The sequence below is a fragment of the Polypterus senegalus genome, chromosome 9 (assembly GCF_016835505.1).
Source record: "Polypterus senegalus isolate Bchr_013 chromosome 9, ASM1683550v1, whole genome shotgun sequence".
Lineage (NCBI taxonomy): Eukaryota > Metazoa > Chordata > Cladistia > Polypteriformes > Polypteridae > Polypterus > Polypterus senegalus.
Genome location: NC_053162.1, coordinates 27,575,188 through 27,592,955, shown reverse-complemented (window position 1 = coordinate 27,592,955; position 17,768 = coordinate 27,575,188). Strand labels below are relative to the sequence as shown.

The following is a 17,768-nucleotide window of genomic DNA, read 5'->3' as shown; positions in this document are numbered from 1 at the left end:
CGCGGGGGTCTGCTGGAGCCAATCCCAGCCAACACAGGGCGCAAGCCCACCACAGGGCACACACACACCAAGGACAATTTAGGATTGGCAATGCACCTAACCTGCATGTCTTTGGACTTTGGGAGGAAACCAGAGTACCTGGAGTAAACTCACGCAGACACGGGGAGAACATGCAAACTCCGCACAGGGAGGACTCAGGAAGTGAACCGGGGTCTCCTAACTGCGAGGCAGCAGCGCTACCCACCGTGCCACCGTGCCGCCCCTACAAATACACAGTTTTCACATTTAATGGTTACACTTTGAATCACAATGGATTGAATTTGGCTTTTTTTGAACCTGATGAGTAAAATAAATAAGACCCTTTGATGTCGAAGTGAATACAGATCTCTGTAAAGTGCTCTAAATTAATTGCAAATATAAAACACAAAATAACTGATCACATAAGTAATCACCTCTTTCAAGCTAGCATTTAGCAGACGCAGCTTTGGTAGACACGACATCCTTGAGTCTGTGTGTGCAGGCCTCTTTCTGTCAGTCTTGCATATCTGAACACTTTCTGACATTTTTCCTCATTCTTCATTCCAGAACTGCTCAGCTCCATCAGATGTCATGTTTAGCCTTTTTCAAGTCTACTTATAAATTCTGAATTGGACTGAAATTTGGACTTTTGAGTCATATACTGCTGACATTAACATTTTTGTTTTTAAGCCATTCCCGTGTAGCTTTGACTTTATGCTTTGGGGTCATTGTCTTGCTGGATCGCAAATCTTCTCCCAAAGCGCAGGTTTTTCATCGACTTCATCAGGTTTTCCTTCACAATTTCTTTGTATTTTGCTGCTTTTGTTTTACCTTCACAAGCCTTTCAGGGCCTGCTGCAGAGAAACATCCCCATAGCCTGATGATGCCACCACCATGTAAATTGATAATGATGGCATAAATTTCATAATGTCTTATGTCTGATACGCCATTTAGTCTGATGGCCAAAAATCTAAACCTTGGTGTCATTAAACCATAGAACCTTCGACTTCCAGGTTCCCTATTAGGCTAAGATATCTTGAGCATTTTTTTTCTCTTCAACAGTGGCTTTCCCTTTGCCCTTCTCCTGTTCAGCTGTGACTGGTAAGCAGTTGTGGTCTGCACAGTCTCTCCAGTATGGGCCAATGTAGCTTGCAGCACCTTCATAGTTCTTTTAGGTCTTTCATTGGCTTCCTTCCCTCACCTTCTTCTTGCACAATCTGGATGGCCTACTCTAGGCAGCCGTGCCATATTCTTTCTATTTCTTAATGATTGATTTAACTGGATATCCTGTGACTTGAATATTTTTTTGTCTCCATCCCCTGCCTTGTGCTTTTCAGTCCCCTTTTCATGGAGTTGCCTGGAGTGTTCTTATGTCTTCATTGTGTAGGTTAGTCAGTCCACCAGACACTAGTGGGCCCTTCCACATACAGAGGCTTTTAGTCTACAATTAATAGGAACAGCAGACAGATGAACTCCATTGAACTACTCATGTGACTTCTACAGCCAATCAGCTGCACCAATTGTGTCATATTACGCAATCACCAATTTGCAGAGCTTTGTTTTCACTTCAACATTAAAAAATATTTTTTTTCTTGTCAAAAAAGCCAAATTAAACCCACTGTGATACAATGTTGTATAACTGCAAGGGGGTGAATAGTTTTTATTGACACTGGAAATCCATCCATCCATCCATTATCCAACCCGCTGTATCCTAACTACAGGTTCACAGGGGTCTGCTGGAGCCAATCCCAGCCAACACAGGGCGCAAGGCAGGAAACAAACCCCGGGCAGGGCGCTAGACCACCGCGGAGCACTGGAAATATTTACTGTATATACTCACATAAAATCAGACCCCAACTTATACGTCCATTCAAAAATGCGACACTTCACATCTTCTTGCTTCCTCCAATCTCTCATCAGTTTTTCAGACGCATCGAATTTTGTTGCAGCAGTGCAGGTACCAATTTCTTTCGCTATTTCAACGACTTTTCATTTAAAACCAGCTTCATATTTTCTTGTCATCGAACGCTCCATTGTAGATAAGGGAAGCTGTTACGCTAAAGGTGTATGAGGGTGTGAGATACAAAAAACAGAAAACAGTGCAAACGTTGCTTCAGAATAGTTCAGGTATCACCGTGTGGTCACGTAGGCACAATACATAGAAACAAAAGGCTGTGTGCTCCGTGGTTCCTCTCTCAGGTGGGCATTAGAATATTATATAATCTCTTGGACCAATGGCGTCAGTTTTCCGCATTTGACTTATACGACCGACATTATAAAATACCCGAAATTATACGGTAAAATCAAGCCCCGACTTATTCGCGGGAGAACTTAAACGCGAGTATATATGGTATGTGGAATCCAGAAAATCAAATCAATAATCATGATTTTAATTCTTTCCAAACATCAATGAATTATTGAAGGATCTACTTGTCAGCCTCACTACATATATTGTAGACTGAGGGCGGTCCTTCAGTTCTGATGTCAGGCTGGCACCGCCTCTTGGGGGTTCCACCCACAAAACACAAGGAATAAAGGACCCACACAGAAGTGGGAAAAAGTGAAGAGGAAGGAAAAGAACATAGAGATATAATTGACAGAGCACTGTACCATTTGGGGAAGAACATACCAGATGTCACGCATGTGTGCACAGGGTAGCTTAAGGGCTCTGGTGATTGTAGTTACCCGCTGCTCCAGGGGCTGGCGCTGTGTTCTAATGCCTTGTCTTTTCCTACCTCTGCAGACATAGCGTGAGTTTTCCGGATTCGACTTTTACGACCGACATTATAAAATACTGGAAATTATACGGTAAAATCAAGCCTCGACTTCTCCGTGGGAGAACTTAAACACGAGTATATACAGTATATTTTTTTTTAAATTGTGAAGAAGTAATTTGAACTTTAAAATACCATGCTTATCCTTCAAATTCTAAACTGGACCTTACTTGGACCTTACTCTTATTCGATGTTAATTAATGTTGACATATTTTATTTTCTTACTGTGTCTTTTATTTTTCTATTCTTCATTATGTAAAGCACTTTGAGCTACTTTTTGTATGAAAATGTGCTATATAAATAAATGTTGTTGTTGTTGTAAACTGGTCTGAGTGTGGGTGGGTGTGCCCTCCGATGGACTGGTACCACATTTAGTTGCTAGTTCCATTACAAGGTTAAACAAAATACATTTATTACAAAATTTTCTTGCACACAGCGTTTTAAAAGAGTAATTTTTTTTGTGCTCATGGACTAAATTGGAGAAATCAGATTATCCCAAGACATATAATTGCATTACACAAATGGCTGCATTCTACAGTAGACATCGTCATCAGATTTCATCTCAGTGGTGCTGTAAACGTACTTACTGAAAGGGAGCCTGATGAGCTATGGGGGGGTCTAATGGCCTCATGTCATTTTCACACATACTGTAGGCACGATGTTGGGCATCAATAAGGATGTGTCAAAGGGCCAACAGCACGTCTACAGTATATTGATTGCTGTGGCTTGACCAAGAAAAAGCCATTTTTCAAAGTCTTTTGGGACATCATAAAATCTTCATTCAAAGTCACTCTGGGCAATCAATAGTAGGCCCAGGGTACAGAGAAGACAGAATATAGGAAACGAGTTCAATAATCTTTTGATTGTTTTAGTGATATTATTACAAAATGTAATCAGACATGGAAACTAGTGAGTATGTAACCAAATAATACAGATAAGGTTTATTAAAGAAAGAGTGGCTAAGAAAAGGGGAAATTGTATACAGTGAGCTGCTCTGATTGATTCTGTGTGGAGCATAAAAGGTCAAACGGTGACATGCTGAGATAACTGCAAATAATCAAAGTGAACTAGCAAACACAAGGTGATCCTCAGTACATTTGCTCCGTCTGTACTTTTGATGTTGGACTCACCTTGTAGTAATAATGTGGGCTGCAGCCTCAGTCTTGACAACCGGGCCCTCTGCCTACCGTGCAAATAACAGAAATGCAAATCTGAAATGAATATTTCCTGAACGGATACTCATGTACGAGGTCTGCTCATTTCTCAGCAACATGTTACATAAGAAGAGCAGCAAAAACGGGGAAAGAGCCAGGAGGCGGCTCAGAAAATGCTTCATTTCTCAACTCCAACGTGTAACTTTAAGCCAAATGGCTATCTGATAGTTGACACAGCTTTTTTTTATTTTAGAGAGAGATTATCCTGCCAAGTGTCTGGACTACGCTTTTATTTTTAGAAGCATGCCGTTGTACTGCGCAGTGGAAAGATTGGGGTTTTCAGTCATAAGAGCAAAAAATAGCACCGTTAATCAACTTGTGCCTTTTAAGACATTTGGATCTGCTTTAGTGTCATCGGATTGTTGGCTCCTTCACTTTGTGACGGGTGGCATTGGCCATGGGCGGAGTGGTGACTCACAGGTTAGGGATTTGCACTGGCAATTGGAAGGTTACCGATGTGAATCCCATGAATGCCAAGAGTGACTCGACTTCGTTGGACTCTTGAGCAAGACCCTTAACCTGCAATTGCTCCGTCCTGGTGTGACGATGCGGGTTCTACTCCATGCCCCCCCCATAGGCTTCTGGGGAGCTCTCAAACCTGACACCGTCAGTAATGTCACCGATGAGCTAGACAGTAAAGACATCAACAATGAAACAAGGGGACGGTGCTTTTATTAAAAACAAAACTAAAAACAGTGTCCAAATAAATAAGTGCAGTGTCTCAAATAGTTCTCACTGTAAATAAATAATCCATTAAAACAGGTGAACTGTGGAGGTTAAAATGCAATAAATACATCCTTTTAAAACAAGGTTAAAATGATAATGGCTGGAAGCAGTCTTGTCTTAAAACTCCAGTGCCTTCTTCTTTCTACTGGCAGCTCCCCTGCTTCTCTCATATGGGCCCCGCAACAGGGGAGTCGTCCTACCAGCAAATGCAGCTCCCTCCTATTTTGGTCCAGTAGCCATTCTGATCCCCAGCTACGTAAGCCTCCAGCCGGACCGAGACTTTGGTTCCCTCCCCAGGGGCCGGGGCACTCACTCTGGGACTCAACATGCCCAAAGCCTCCTCAACTGCCGCTCCCTTCAACGGCAAGTCATCTCCTCTGCCGGTCACTCCAGCTCCTCAAAAGGAGTGACCGCTTCAGTCTGACCCCAAGAGAGTTGGACAGACACTCCTCCAGGGCTCTCCTACCAGCTGCTTTCAAAGTTCAACGAGCCTGCTCTCGCTTTCGCTCGCGCTCTCACTTGCTCACACACCGGCTTTCTCCTTCTTCTCCCTTAACCACCATTCCCGTCCTTTCTTTTTTCTGTCTCCCCTATCCATCTCATGCTTCTACTATATATTACGAGGACGTGGATCAGGTGTGGCAATTAGCAGCTCCGATGATCAATTACGGATGCGGATGACTCCTCACCTGTGCACTTAAGCGAGGGCATCACAAAGCTCCCGGGAACCGCTCCGGCCACACTACCATGCCCCCTCTCAACCACGAGTGCGGTGATTATCTATTAAAACTGGCCTTTTCAATTTGAGCTGTGGACCCGCAACACCACACCTGGGTATGACGTTAATCTGCATCCGGCCGATTCGCAGGGAAAACTTGGGGGTTGGTGGCAGAATTGGCACTCCAGCCACTATAAAAAGCCTCCCACTGTTCAATTCCCTCTGAACTAGTGTGGTGCTGAGGTGTCACCCATTGCTTGGCTGCACTCGGGTCCTAATCTGGGATCCTGAGTTGGTTTGTCATTTGGACGGTGCGGCAACATGCTGTGGTTGTACTGGGCAGTGAAATGATAGCGCTTTTCAGTCATAAGAGCAAAAAATAGCACTGTTAATCAACTCGTGCATTCTAAGACTTTTGGATCTGCTTTAGTGTCATCTCACTATTGGCTCCTTCGCTTTGTGATGGGAGGCCACGGCCATTACCCGGCCGGGACTCCAGCTGGATGGAAGGACCAGGGGAGGGAGTATCCAGAGGGCACTGCCTTCCCTGAGATGCTAGAGTGGCACCACGGATTCCCGCAGGGCACGCTGGGAGTTGAAATTTGGTACAGCCCTCTGTTGGGGTCCGTGGGGGCCGCCAGGGTAGCTGCCGAGCCCAACATTGAACTTGCATCACACCAGTGAGCGATTCCAAGTAATGCTGATGAGCCACCTGCATCACTCCCAGAAGCCTCACTCCATTCGGGGAGCCAGAGTCAGGAGGAGGAAGACGAAGCTCACTGGAAAGGGAGTGGAGGAGGAAGGACTGAGAGTGACCCAAGGGAGAAGGAAGGAAGGGACTGTGTCTCATATACTCTGGGGAGCGAGGAAAAAGGTGCTTCCCTAGCTCTGAATACAAGGGTGTTGTGTGCTGCCTGTCTGTCCCAGGTAAGGGCATGTGTACGCTACCAGGGCTATCACAGCTTGTTTGGTTTCTAAATACCAATATTTGTTATTATTTTCAAACTTTTCATTTTGTTAGTGATGAAACTTTGGATAATTTAGGGAGTCCCTCTCACATGCTATAGTTGTGTTTATGTGAATGAGTGCAGCATTGCATCCGGTGCTGCTGGGATGGACTCCAGCACCCTATGACCCTAAACAACATTTATTTCTATAGCATGTTTTCATACAAATGATGTAGCTCAAAGTGCTTTATAAGATGAAGAAAAAAGAAAAAGTATAAAAATAAAATGAGGCAATACTACTTAACAAAGAATAAAGTAAAGTCCGATGACCAGGGAGGACAGAAAAAACAAAAAAACTCCAGAGGGCTGAAGAAAAAAATAAAATCTACAGGGGTGCTGAGGCCACGAGACCACCCAGCCCCCTCTAGGCATTCTAAAAACATCAATGATTTAAATCAGTCCTCATGGTTTTTAGGACTAACGTGGAAGAACGTGATGATGACGGTCATGTCAAGTCAAAGTCAAAGTGAACTTTATTGTAATTGCAACCATATACAAGTATACAGATAGACGAAATTTCGAAGCTCAGGGTCCACAGTGCAACAACATGACGTGCAAATAAATTAAAAATGGAATTAAAATTTAAATTTAAAATGAAAACACAAACAAGACAAGACATTGTGCAAAGACAAGCAGCAATATTGACCTATAGTTAGCAATATGAACATTGATGCAATGTATGGTATTTATTTTACAATCTAGATACATAAATATAGTCAATAGATATGTAATATAATAAATAATAGAAATAGATAATACAGAAATTATCAATGTATGATAATAGTTGTTTAAGACGTGTGTAAACAATGACAGGTCAGAATGTTTCACAGCAGAAGGTTATCAAGAGTGTCAAAATCCTTAGAGGTCAGTATGAGATTTTCAGTTCTTTTCTACATGCACACTCGTCTTTGCGGGAAAGTGGCCTGCAATGTATAAAAGTTCTGTGTTTAGAGGTGGTTGAGGCTGTGTGGAAGGTCCCAGGGGGCAGCCTGGTGTTAAGGAGTCTAACAGCTTGAGGGTAAAAACTCTCCTGCAGCCTGGCACATCTGGCTTTGATGCTGCAGTATCTTCTCTTGGATGGCAGAAGTGTGAAAAGTCCATGTGATGGGTGTAAGGGGTCCTGAACAATGCTGGAGGCCTTGCGGACATTGCGTTTGTAACATATGTCCTGTAGTGAAGGGAGAGGCACCCCAATAATGTTCTCTGCTGTCTTCACTATCCTTTGCGGTCGCATATGTTGCAGTTTCCATACCAGACAGTGATGCAGCTGGTCAGAACACTCTCAAAGGTGCCTCTGTAGAACATGGTGAGGATGGAAGGGGGAAGACTTGCTCGCTTCAGCCGCCTCAGGATGTGTGGATGTGGAACTCTGGCCTTAAATCTTTAAATGTATGGACATCATGGTGCTTTGATCAGGTGGTGGTGGCGCAGATCGCCACCACAGAAAACCGGAAAAAGAACAGCAGAGAAAGTAGGGGTTAGTACGCATTTCGGAGCCACCATGAATGATAATGATAATTAATTGAATATACAGAGCATCAGGATTGAACTAAAATGAAGTTATGAGAAAGCCATGTTAAAGTAATGTGTTTTTAGCAGTGTTTTAAAGTGCTCCACCGTATTAGCCTGGCCAATTCCTATTGGCAGGCTATTCCAGATTTTAGGTGCATAACAGCAGAAGGCCGCCTCACCACTTCTTTTAAGTTTAGTTCTTGGAATTCTAAGCAGACACTCATTTGAAGATTTAAGGTAAACTAGATTAAGTGGGTCATGGGTGGAGAAATACTTCTTTACTTGGAGTTTCATTGAATAGCCATTTTGCATTCAGTAACTGGAGGCTCTAAATTGACCGAATGTTAGCTCTGGGTAGACTTTGGTGTGCACTGTCGGTATTTGGGCTCGTTTCAGCCTTGTCCTTCATGCTGAGGCTCTGGTGACCTTAGGCTGGATTAACTGGGTCTGATAATGCATGGATTATAAATTCAGGTATCAACGGGTGACAATAGGCTTATATTCTTTAACATAATGCAACCACCAATATGTCCGTTTTTCAAGTTAAAACTAAAAGCATATTTCAGTGTAGTCAACAAGGCCTTCTGTTTTTTCTCATGTGTTTGCTACTATTGATCTGTAACTGCTAAATATGTCTTAGAGAGAGAGAGGGAGAGTGTGAGTGTGTGCGTGCGTGCGTGCTTGGGTGTGTGCTCATGTGCGTGTGTGTTTAGGTGTGTATGCGTCCACCCTGAGATGTACTGATGCCTTGTCTAGGGGTTGTTCTTGCCTTTCATCCAATGCTTCTGCTTGCTGAGATTTTCTCCAACTTCCTCACAACCCTTTTAAGGATAAGTGGGTTTGAAAAAGGATGGATGACTTGTTTTAAGCTTGCACTATATACTGCTCAGCCAATGTCCTTATCACGACATTAGGTATCATCCATGGCTTGGTATCGATGCTGCTTCTGTGGATCAAAAGGAGCTGATTGAGCTGGTGTGGTCATGTTGATTGGATGCCCCTGGGGGTCTCCCTTCAGAAGTATACTAGCAGAGCCCACTGGGAGAAGCAGACCTGTGATATGCTGGAGGGGAGGTATGTTCCTTGACTGGAATGGGTGCCTCTGGGAATTCCCTGGGATGGAGTGGAGGGTCTGGTCTGTCCACATTGACATCCCTTATTAGGATAATGGATTGAAAGTGAAGTGAGGTGCAGTGAGGTGAAGGTGTCGTTCCTGAGGAGTTCCTTTATGAGAGATGATGAGTGTGTTGTCTCTAAAACACAGGTGTGTCACTTATGGAATATAATTTGTTTCCAAATGAAATAAATACAAGGGTAATTATGAAATAAATAATTACATGAAAAAGTAAATGAGTCAATACTTTATGAATAAATATGTATTTAAATAAATGTCATGGAAGGGGCAGAACTTCCTGTGGAAGTGGAAGTGATGTCAAGGTTTTATCGTGCGTTCTGTTTTCATTCTTTGTTATTTAGTATTGTTTAATCTTATTTTTATATTTCTATTTTTTATAAAGTTTTCTTTCCTCTTCTTGTAAAGCATTTTGAGCTACATCATTTGTATGAAAATGTGCTATATAAATAAATGTTGTTGTTCAGTTCTGAGGGCAAAAGTGTGAAAGGCATAGATGAGAGCACCAGCCCGCGACTTGGGATGGAATCACAAGTAGCCCTGAAGATGCCTCCTAATCACACGTGTATGATAACAGGTGGTATAGTCCTTTATGCTACTGATCTACACTCATCACTTCTATTGATATTAAAGGAGTTCCCATAAAAGGTCTGGGTTCTTCATTACCTGGAATATGAGATTATTATCCATCCATCCATCCATCCATCCATCTCCTTCCGCTTCCGTTTATCCGAGGTCGGGTTGCGGGGGCAGCAGCTTGAGCAGAGATGTCAGGGTCCCCGCCTTCGGCCACCACCAACTCACACTGCACCCGACCTCCTTGGCCCCTCCTACAGGTGGTGAGCTCATGGGATTTGGTGTGAGATTATTACGACCTGTGAATAGCTTTGCACATCTTTTTAATTCAGTTTTCTTTAACTGTCTTAAACAGTACTTAGAGAATCATAATTGCATAACAACTATCTAATTTTTCAGACTTATGTAAGGTAATTTAAATAACATTCATTCATTTTCTGGGCACAGTTACTCCATTACAGAAAAGTAGGGGACCAAATTCAAACACTGCAGCATTGGACACGCCGCCTGGATTGCGATGACAGTTTCAAGGAACCACACAGACAAAAGGAGAACATGTCAGCTTCGCACAGAGAGTGACCAGGCTGCAATTTGAACTCGTGTGTGCGCAGCCACCATGAGGCAGCAGCGATGGCCACTGCACCACAAGGCTAACCCTAAGCCTAACCCTAACCCTAACCCTAATTAAAGAGTAAATGTAAAACATGAATAAGAAGTTAATCTCAAAACACTTTGCAGAGTGCCTTTTTTATTTTTACATTACTTTTATTATAGAGAAGGAGGATTAAATGGCTTGCTTTGTATTCCTGATGAGTGACTGTGCCACCTAATATTAGGCAAAAGAAGACGGCTCAGTTAAATGCAACCACAATTTTGTCTTTCAGAAATTCTGCTTGTTCCTTCAAGTAGTTCTCTTCACGTTGAGATGTTCGAAGATGGATTTCAGTGAGACTTAATGACCCGGACCTCAGTGCACTGGGCCGAATCTTCACGGCTTGACAGTGTCCTGTGTGTCCTGCTTCAATGGTTGGTCCTGTGCTGGGTGGGAAAATGTGGAACCTTTTAACATCAAGTTATAGTGTGATCTTAGTTAGCCAGCTGTGGGTCTTCGGGTTGGAATGAGGTTAAGCCCCCACCGACCTACATTTCCATGGTGGGCTGGCAGAAAGGAAAGGGGTGAGCACTGGTTTATTTTTGAATAATTAACAGCCTGATAGAGATCGGCTGGCTGCTTTCTCTGCAAACGTTAATTACAGAAAGGAGGGCTGCTGGCCTCAGGGGATTAAAGAAAGCACAGGCCCAGCTGGTAAATGTGGCAAAGTGGTCTCAAAGAGAAGGGCTAAGCCAGGGAAAGATAAAAAATAAACAAAAGGCAAGTACAACGAGAGAAAGAGAGAGGGGATGGGCGACACTGGGGGGGAAAGGGGGTGTCAGAGAAGCACGGCAAAAAAGTCAAAGGCATTTGGCGACACACTGTGTCAGGTCCTATTCACACATCAGGTTCAGTCTGCAGGGGTCTCTGTATGGCGGTGCGATGGTTAGTGCCGCTGCCTCACAGATCCAGCATCCTGTAGGGGGAATGAATGTGCAGTCTTCACACAGACAGCCAGCGGGCCCAGAATGTCCTTTCCTACTGGAGGTGGGAGGCAGCAGAGCTAAATAGTGTGCTACCCTCATGGAAATAACAAAACACAAACCTCATATTAGAAAATGCCATGAGTGGTGGCACATTGGTTGGTCCAGGAATTCCGCAATTCGTCATTCTCCCATTTTGTGCCTGTTTTTGAGTTTTCCTCCTGGTACTCCAGTTTTCCTACCACGTCCTCTTGGACATGCAGGTTAGCTGAATTAGTGTCTCTGAATTGGCTTCTGTGTGTGTGTTTACTCTGAGATGGAGTGGCACCCTGTTCAGGCTCGTTTCCTCCATTTGGACAAGTAGGGTCTGACCACCCTGTGAACCTGAATTGGATTAGGTGGGACTGATTATGTGTGCATGGGGATGTCCCTAAGTGAATTTTATATTGCAACTTACCCAAAGCACACCCTCACAAAATGCATCATGAACCCTACTTTTCTATGTTATTTGTCACCAAACACTAGAGTTCCTAAAATGGAGACTATAACAGACATGGAAATCGTTTATAAACTTACTCCATGAAATCACAGTATGTAAGATAATAAGCCATTATAAAATGCTAAGTCTTGTGGCCTGAAGGGGGCGCTCCAGCTCCCCCTACCTGACACGGACAGACACAAGTCAAGCACAACAGAGGCTTTTTATTTTGTTTATCATGGGAAACTCTTCTCCCAAGTGTTTCCCATCACAGCCACAAGCACAGTACAGAAAGCACACAGCAAGAAAAGCATTCTTCTCCAGCTTCATTCTCCTCCTCCTCCTGACTCTGCCTTCCAGACTAAGTGAGGCTGCACCTTTTATGCTGCACCAGGGAGTACTTCCAGTGGCCCACTAGCGTGGTCCGGAAGCACTTCCAAGTGAGGTGGGATCCCCACAAATTAGGCCTCCCAGTCCCTTCAGCACCCCCTGGCAGTACTCCCAGAATGCAACTATCAATCTCGGGGAGATAATGCCCTGTGCATGCTCTCTCCCCTGGGTCCTTCCACTGGGACAATTGATGGCAGCTATTCGACGATTGTTTGGAAGGCGCGTCATTTCATGCAACGCAGAAGATCTCAAGATCTCCAGATCTCACTGCTTGTGATTTTTTTTCTGTGGGGACATCTTAAAAGCCAAGTGTACCACATATGTCCTGCAACCATTGCTGAACTCAAAAGGAGGACTGAAGAGGAAATCGCTGACATTCCTCTTGACGTGTTACATCGAGCAATGCAGACTGTCAGAATGTGTACAGAGAAATGGACAACACCTTCATGATGTTTTCTACATCAGCATAAAATGAAAATTGATTACTATCATTAATTGCATATTATGTATATTATATTTTATCATAAAATATATTTTGTAATGTGTTGATTCGTGCATTGAACGGCAATTGAAAATTTCCTGTTTCTCTACGCCACCCTGTATAAATAATGCTTGTCTGTCACTCAAAAATTTACAAATAACTGGGCCTTGAACCTCGGTCTTGGTCTTAATCGAGAGCTTATGACGCGATACATGTAACGTAACCCAAGAATTGGAGGTATGAGCTACCTCATGCACATACTGTAAGTGAGCCTTGGTCCTTCCCGAAGCAAGTGGTGGCATTGCTGACAGGAAAAGAAAGAACCACTGCAAGTTCTGCAGACAGTGAGGCATTTTTTACTGGCTTACCCGATCATTTTATTCAGAGATGCAAGTCAAACACTCTGAGACTAACAGACATTAACAGACAGTGGGCTCTCTCCACCATGTTATTGGGCTTCATGTCCCTCACACAACAAGCGGCCACATGTTCCTACGTCTCACGACTGACAAGAAAGGAACAATGGCACAGACATGTCTATCAGGAAAAGAGCCACACATAGAATTTACTCGAGCTCCATATGCACAAAGCATCCAATGATTCAACTTAAAATTGTTTATCGAGCACATCGATCTCATTTGAAATTGTCCAAAATGTTTCCAGGGCAAAATCAAACCTGTGAATGTTGTAATCGAGCTCCAGCCTCACTAGACCACATGTTTTGGTCGTGTACCAAATTAACATCATTTTGGACCAAAATGTTTAAATGGCTCTCAGACAGCCTGGGTGTCACAATCCCTCCTAACCCACTAACAGCTGTGTTTGTTGGACACCCAGATGGGCTTACAGTGGAGAAGGACAAACAAACAGTAATCTCCTTCACTTCACTATTAGCGCTTAGACTTGTCTTGCTCAGCTGGAAGAATCCTAACCCACCTCTGTTAAGTCAGTAGGTAGCCAATGTTATTTACTATTTGAAATTGGAAAAAATAACCTAATTCCCACTTAGAGGATCTGTTCAAAACTTTTTCTAAAAACCTGTCAGGATCTAATCAATAATATTTTAGAATAAGCATTTATACTGGGGAGAAAGACTCCTTTACTACTCTCAAAACGTTTACTCTGGCTGTTGGCCTTCCTCTCTTTCTCATAGGTGGAATTGAATTTACTTCTGTTAAGTTTGACTTGGCAGTACATAAAAATATCAGGGAAAGAGCTATGGTGACATCAGAGGGCAGTAAAGGACATTGCACAGACCAACAGATCAGCACAAGAGCCTTTGGTGGAGTGACCTCGGGTTCTGTGTTTCGTGAGGGGCGTATGAACTGCCTTTCTTCAAGGACGAGTGGTCAGAGTATTAGTAGAAACTAATCATAACACAAATAATAATTGTATACTTAGCTATTCTTAAAGTAGAACCTTCCAGGAAAACCCCATCTGGGATTTGGCAGGATGAACGAAGCTGCAACGGTTAGGATGCTCTCGCTTACTCGCTCCCTGTGTTAGTCGAGGTGATCTTAATGCTCAGGCTGTTAAGTTGTCCAGGCCCTCAAAGGGTGCACATGTTTGGAGAATGGAAGGTTACAGAGGGCCACAGTTCAAAGGTCAAGGGTTTAAGCAGGTCGGCATTTGTGGTGCTCCAGCATGTCCTGGAAATACCCGGGTGTGGTACTGTTTATAGAGTTAAGTTAAGGCCATTTAAGTAAAATTAAACCAATCGGTGACTCTTAAGGAGCTTCACACCCCATTAACAGGAATATTTGGAAAGAAAACGTTTTCTCGGGATTTTTGCTGGCAGGGCCCAAAAACTACTTTCTTGAAAACCGATAAACCATAATAGTGAAAGGAAAAAGCAAGAATGTATAAAAAAAGGCAAAATCAAGCAATGGAACAAAGTAATTACTGTAGTGATGAGTGAAACAGCCAAGTTTAGATTTGCATACATTTTCATGAAACTGACTCTAAAATTTGTTTTGATTTTTGGAGCTTTTAATGGTTTTTTGCAGTGGAAAACAAGGACTTTTGCTCCCTAAAGCCTCATTCACATTTCTTATTTACCTGTTGTTCTGAAGCTATGTAATGTATGTAGACGGCCACACGCTTGTCAAATCACTTCTCTTTATGCCAGTCATTCACATCATTGTGGACATGCACAGTACATTTATCAAAAAGTAGCCATCTCCCGTGGCGCTGCCCACATAGAAGTGAAACAGGACAGCGAGGAAGGCCCTGCCCAGCTCCCCACTCCTGACATCACGCTTCCACCTCCTCTCGGCCTGCAGCCTCTGTCTTGGATTAGCACGAAGTATATCGCTCCTGCAAGCAAACTATAATTCTTAGCGTGATGGGAGACGTCACAAAATCAACCAGAATGTTCAAGCAAATTATAGGAAAAAAAAACTATCTAAATCCGTTAAGTAGATCTCTCCGTGAAAAGCGGACAGACATACAGACAGACAGACAGATGTTGGATTCTATACATTGTGACAGATAGGGGGTGCTGTTGTCCCCTTGCACCCTCAGATCAGTTGCCAGACACCAGATAAAAGTCCAAATATAATTTTTATTCGAACTGTACAGTGCACAAAGCACCCCCCCTCCACAACACTCATACAATAAATCAACCACAATACAAATCTCAATCCTCCACTCTCCCAGACGCGTTGCCACCCTGCCACCCAGCTCAGCTCACTCGTCTGGGATCTCCCATAGTCTTTTTTAGTCCCTGACCCGGAAGTGTTTCCGTACCCTCAATCCATGTGACTTCCTATTACTTCCGGGTCAGATCAAAGGTCCTCTTCTTCATCCTGGAAGTACATCATTTCCCCTGTCACTGTGACTAAGACGTACTTCCGGGTTATAGGACATGTAAGAGTCTCTGGGCCTCCCTGCAGCGTCCTCTGTTGGCCCCCAAGGTATCCAGCTGTAAAGGAAAACTCCAATGTCCATGATTCCCTGCTGGCATTCAGGGCACCTCCATGCTGCAGGGAGAGCTCCACCTGGTGGCCTGGGGGTATTGGTCCCGATGACTGGCTGGCCATAGTCCACAACATATAGAGATGTACTAAAATACTCCATTGTGCTCATGACTGTGCTTTCTCCACAGAAAAATCTCATTGCACTGAAAGTCGTCCCCCACCCCACCACACCCAGTTACCTAGTAACCACAATTTCCTGTTTGTTGATGCCGAACAGGTTGAGGATATGCACTCTCTAAGCACTGAGGAGCTTTACATTTATGTCTCAGATACATCCTTCAGATTGTCATCATAACTGGCAAAGTGGAAATCATACTACCAGATCAGATCTTGTGGTTCAATAAAATGTCTACATGTGACAGGATATGAGTCCATTGATTTTATTTTCCACTAGTGATCTTTATGTAAATACTAAATTACAGACAGACGCATGTGGAGTTAATGTACGAAAATACCTTCAAACAGGACTAAACGTCTTTCTTCTTGTGTCTTCTATGATTTGGAGTCACAGACAAGACACAAGGAGTGTGAGGCCTCCGAAGAGTTTCACAAGCAGGCCTGCCCAGAAATGACCTGACCTTGGCTACTACATGAAGGCTTTGGCCAACCAGGGCCTACAATGGAAGCTGGCTTTAAACCTTCACAAAGACTTTACATGTTCAAAAATAAATATATAAAAATGCCTGACGATTGTACTGACTTCCACTAGAGATTTACGAAAATGACCACAAGAAAAGCAAAGCATGAGTCAAAACCAGGAGTCAAGCATATTGACCTCCAAAACCCACTAACACTAATCATAAATCAATCATTTTAAATACAAACAAAATAGTCAAAGCCACTGGTATCATAGAAAATAGCAAATAGTGTTTGTTTATCCAGTTTTGGATAAATTGGGATGGTGTGAGGCGACCTTTGCACACTCGTGACAAAGATGTCACCATTGCACAATCCCAATGCATCATGGGATTCACTACCATGCTAAATGGGTGACACGAAACCCTAAAAATGGAAGCTCCCATCAGCAAAACAAAATGGCATCAAAAAGAATGTAAAAAAACAAACAACTTTTAAGTCTCCAAACAAATGTAAATGAATACTCAAAATTGATTTTCCAAGTAAGAAAACCCCAGAAAAGATGCAAAAATGATCTTTTGGGCTTAAAGAAAGTCCAAGAAAAATGTAATAAAATCATTGTCGGTCATGACAAGAAGAAATAGGGTAACCGTAAATCTCAAAACAAAAGATCTTTATAAAGAGGGAATTAATTGAATAAATCAAAAAAGGAGCAGACGCAGCAAAAATCAATTTGCCTAACAAGCAACCCAAGATGATCAAGTCATAAAAAGCAATCCAAACAACAGAATCCAAGAACACGAGCAATACCCCCCAAAAAACAGAAATATTAAAAGGTAAGCAATGCTCAGAGTAACCTCCAAACAACATACAATAATCCACTGCCAGGACCCCCACTCTGACCTCAATATACAGCCTGAGGGGATACCCAGCAAGCAGTGATGCCAGGGTGGCCCTGCCTCCTGGGGTTTCACTCACAGAACACAAAGAATAGTGAGCATTTAATAATATATTTACATGAATAAAAAATAAAAACAAACCTAAGAGAAATTACGTGAAAAACAGTAATAAAAAAGAAAACACATTTACGGCAGGGAATAAACCCTGGATGAAACTTAACAGTGTCAAAGGCACAACTGAAAAAAACACTTGTTTTGCAATTTTTTTTATTATGGGAAACATAATTTTTTACTACAAATTCAATTTTGCCTAAATTGTTTCGCTCATCACTAATAGTAATAACCAAGAGTAGAAATGTAAATGTAAACGTAGACACAAGGAGAGCATGCAAACTCCACACAGATAGTGACCGGGCTGGGATCTGAACCCTGAGTGTGCGAGCCAGCTGTGCTAACCACTGTGCCGCCATAGCATCAGCTATACAATAACACAGAGCCTATAAGAGTGTTCACCCCCTTGGACGTTTTCCCATTTTTATTGTTATACAACATTGAATCTCAGAGGACACGGAGCAACAGAAAGAGGCACTTTCATGTCAAAGTGAAAACACATCTCTGGAAAGCGGTCTAAATTAATTTCAAATATAAAATGAAAACTAATTGATCACATCGGCGTCCACTCCTTCACGTCAGTTTTTAGTGAACGCAGTCAGA

The 17,768-nt window shown here is 42.9% G+C and overlaps 1 protein-coding gene across 3 annotated transcripts in view; it reads left to right on the top strand.

The window, feature by feature from the left end:
• The window catches only part of sh2d3ca (SH2 domain containing 3Ca), a 278,210-nt gene that overhangs the window by 115,862 nt on the left and 144,580 nt on the right, over positions 1 to 17,768 (top strand). The gene's annotated exons all lie outside the window — the stretch shown is intronic.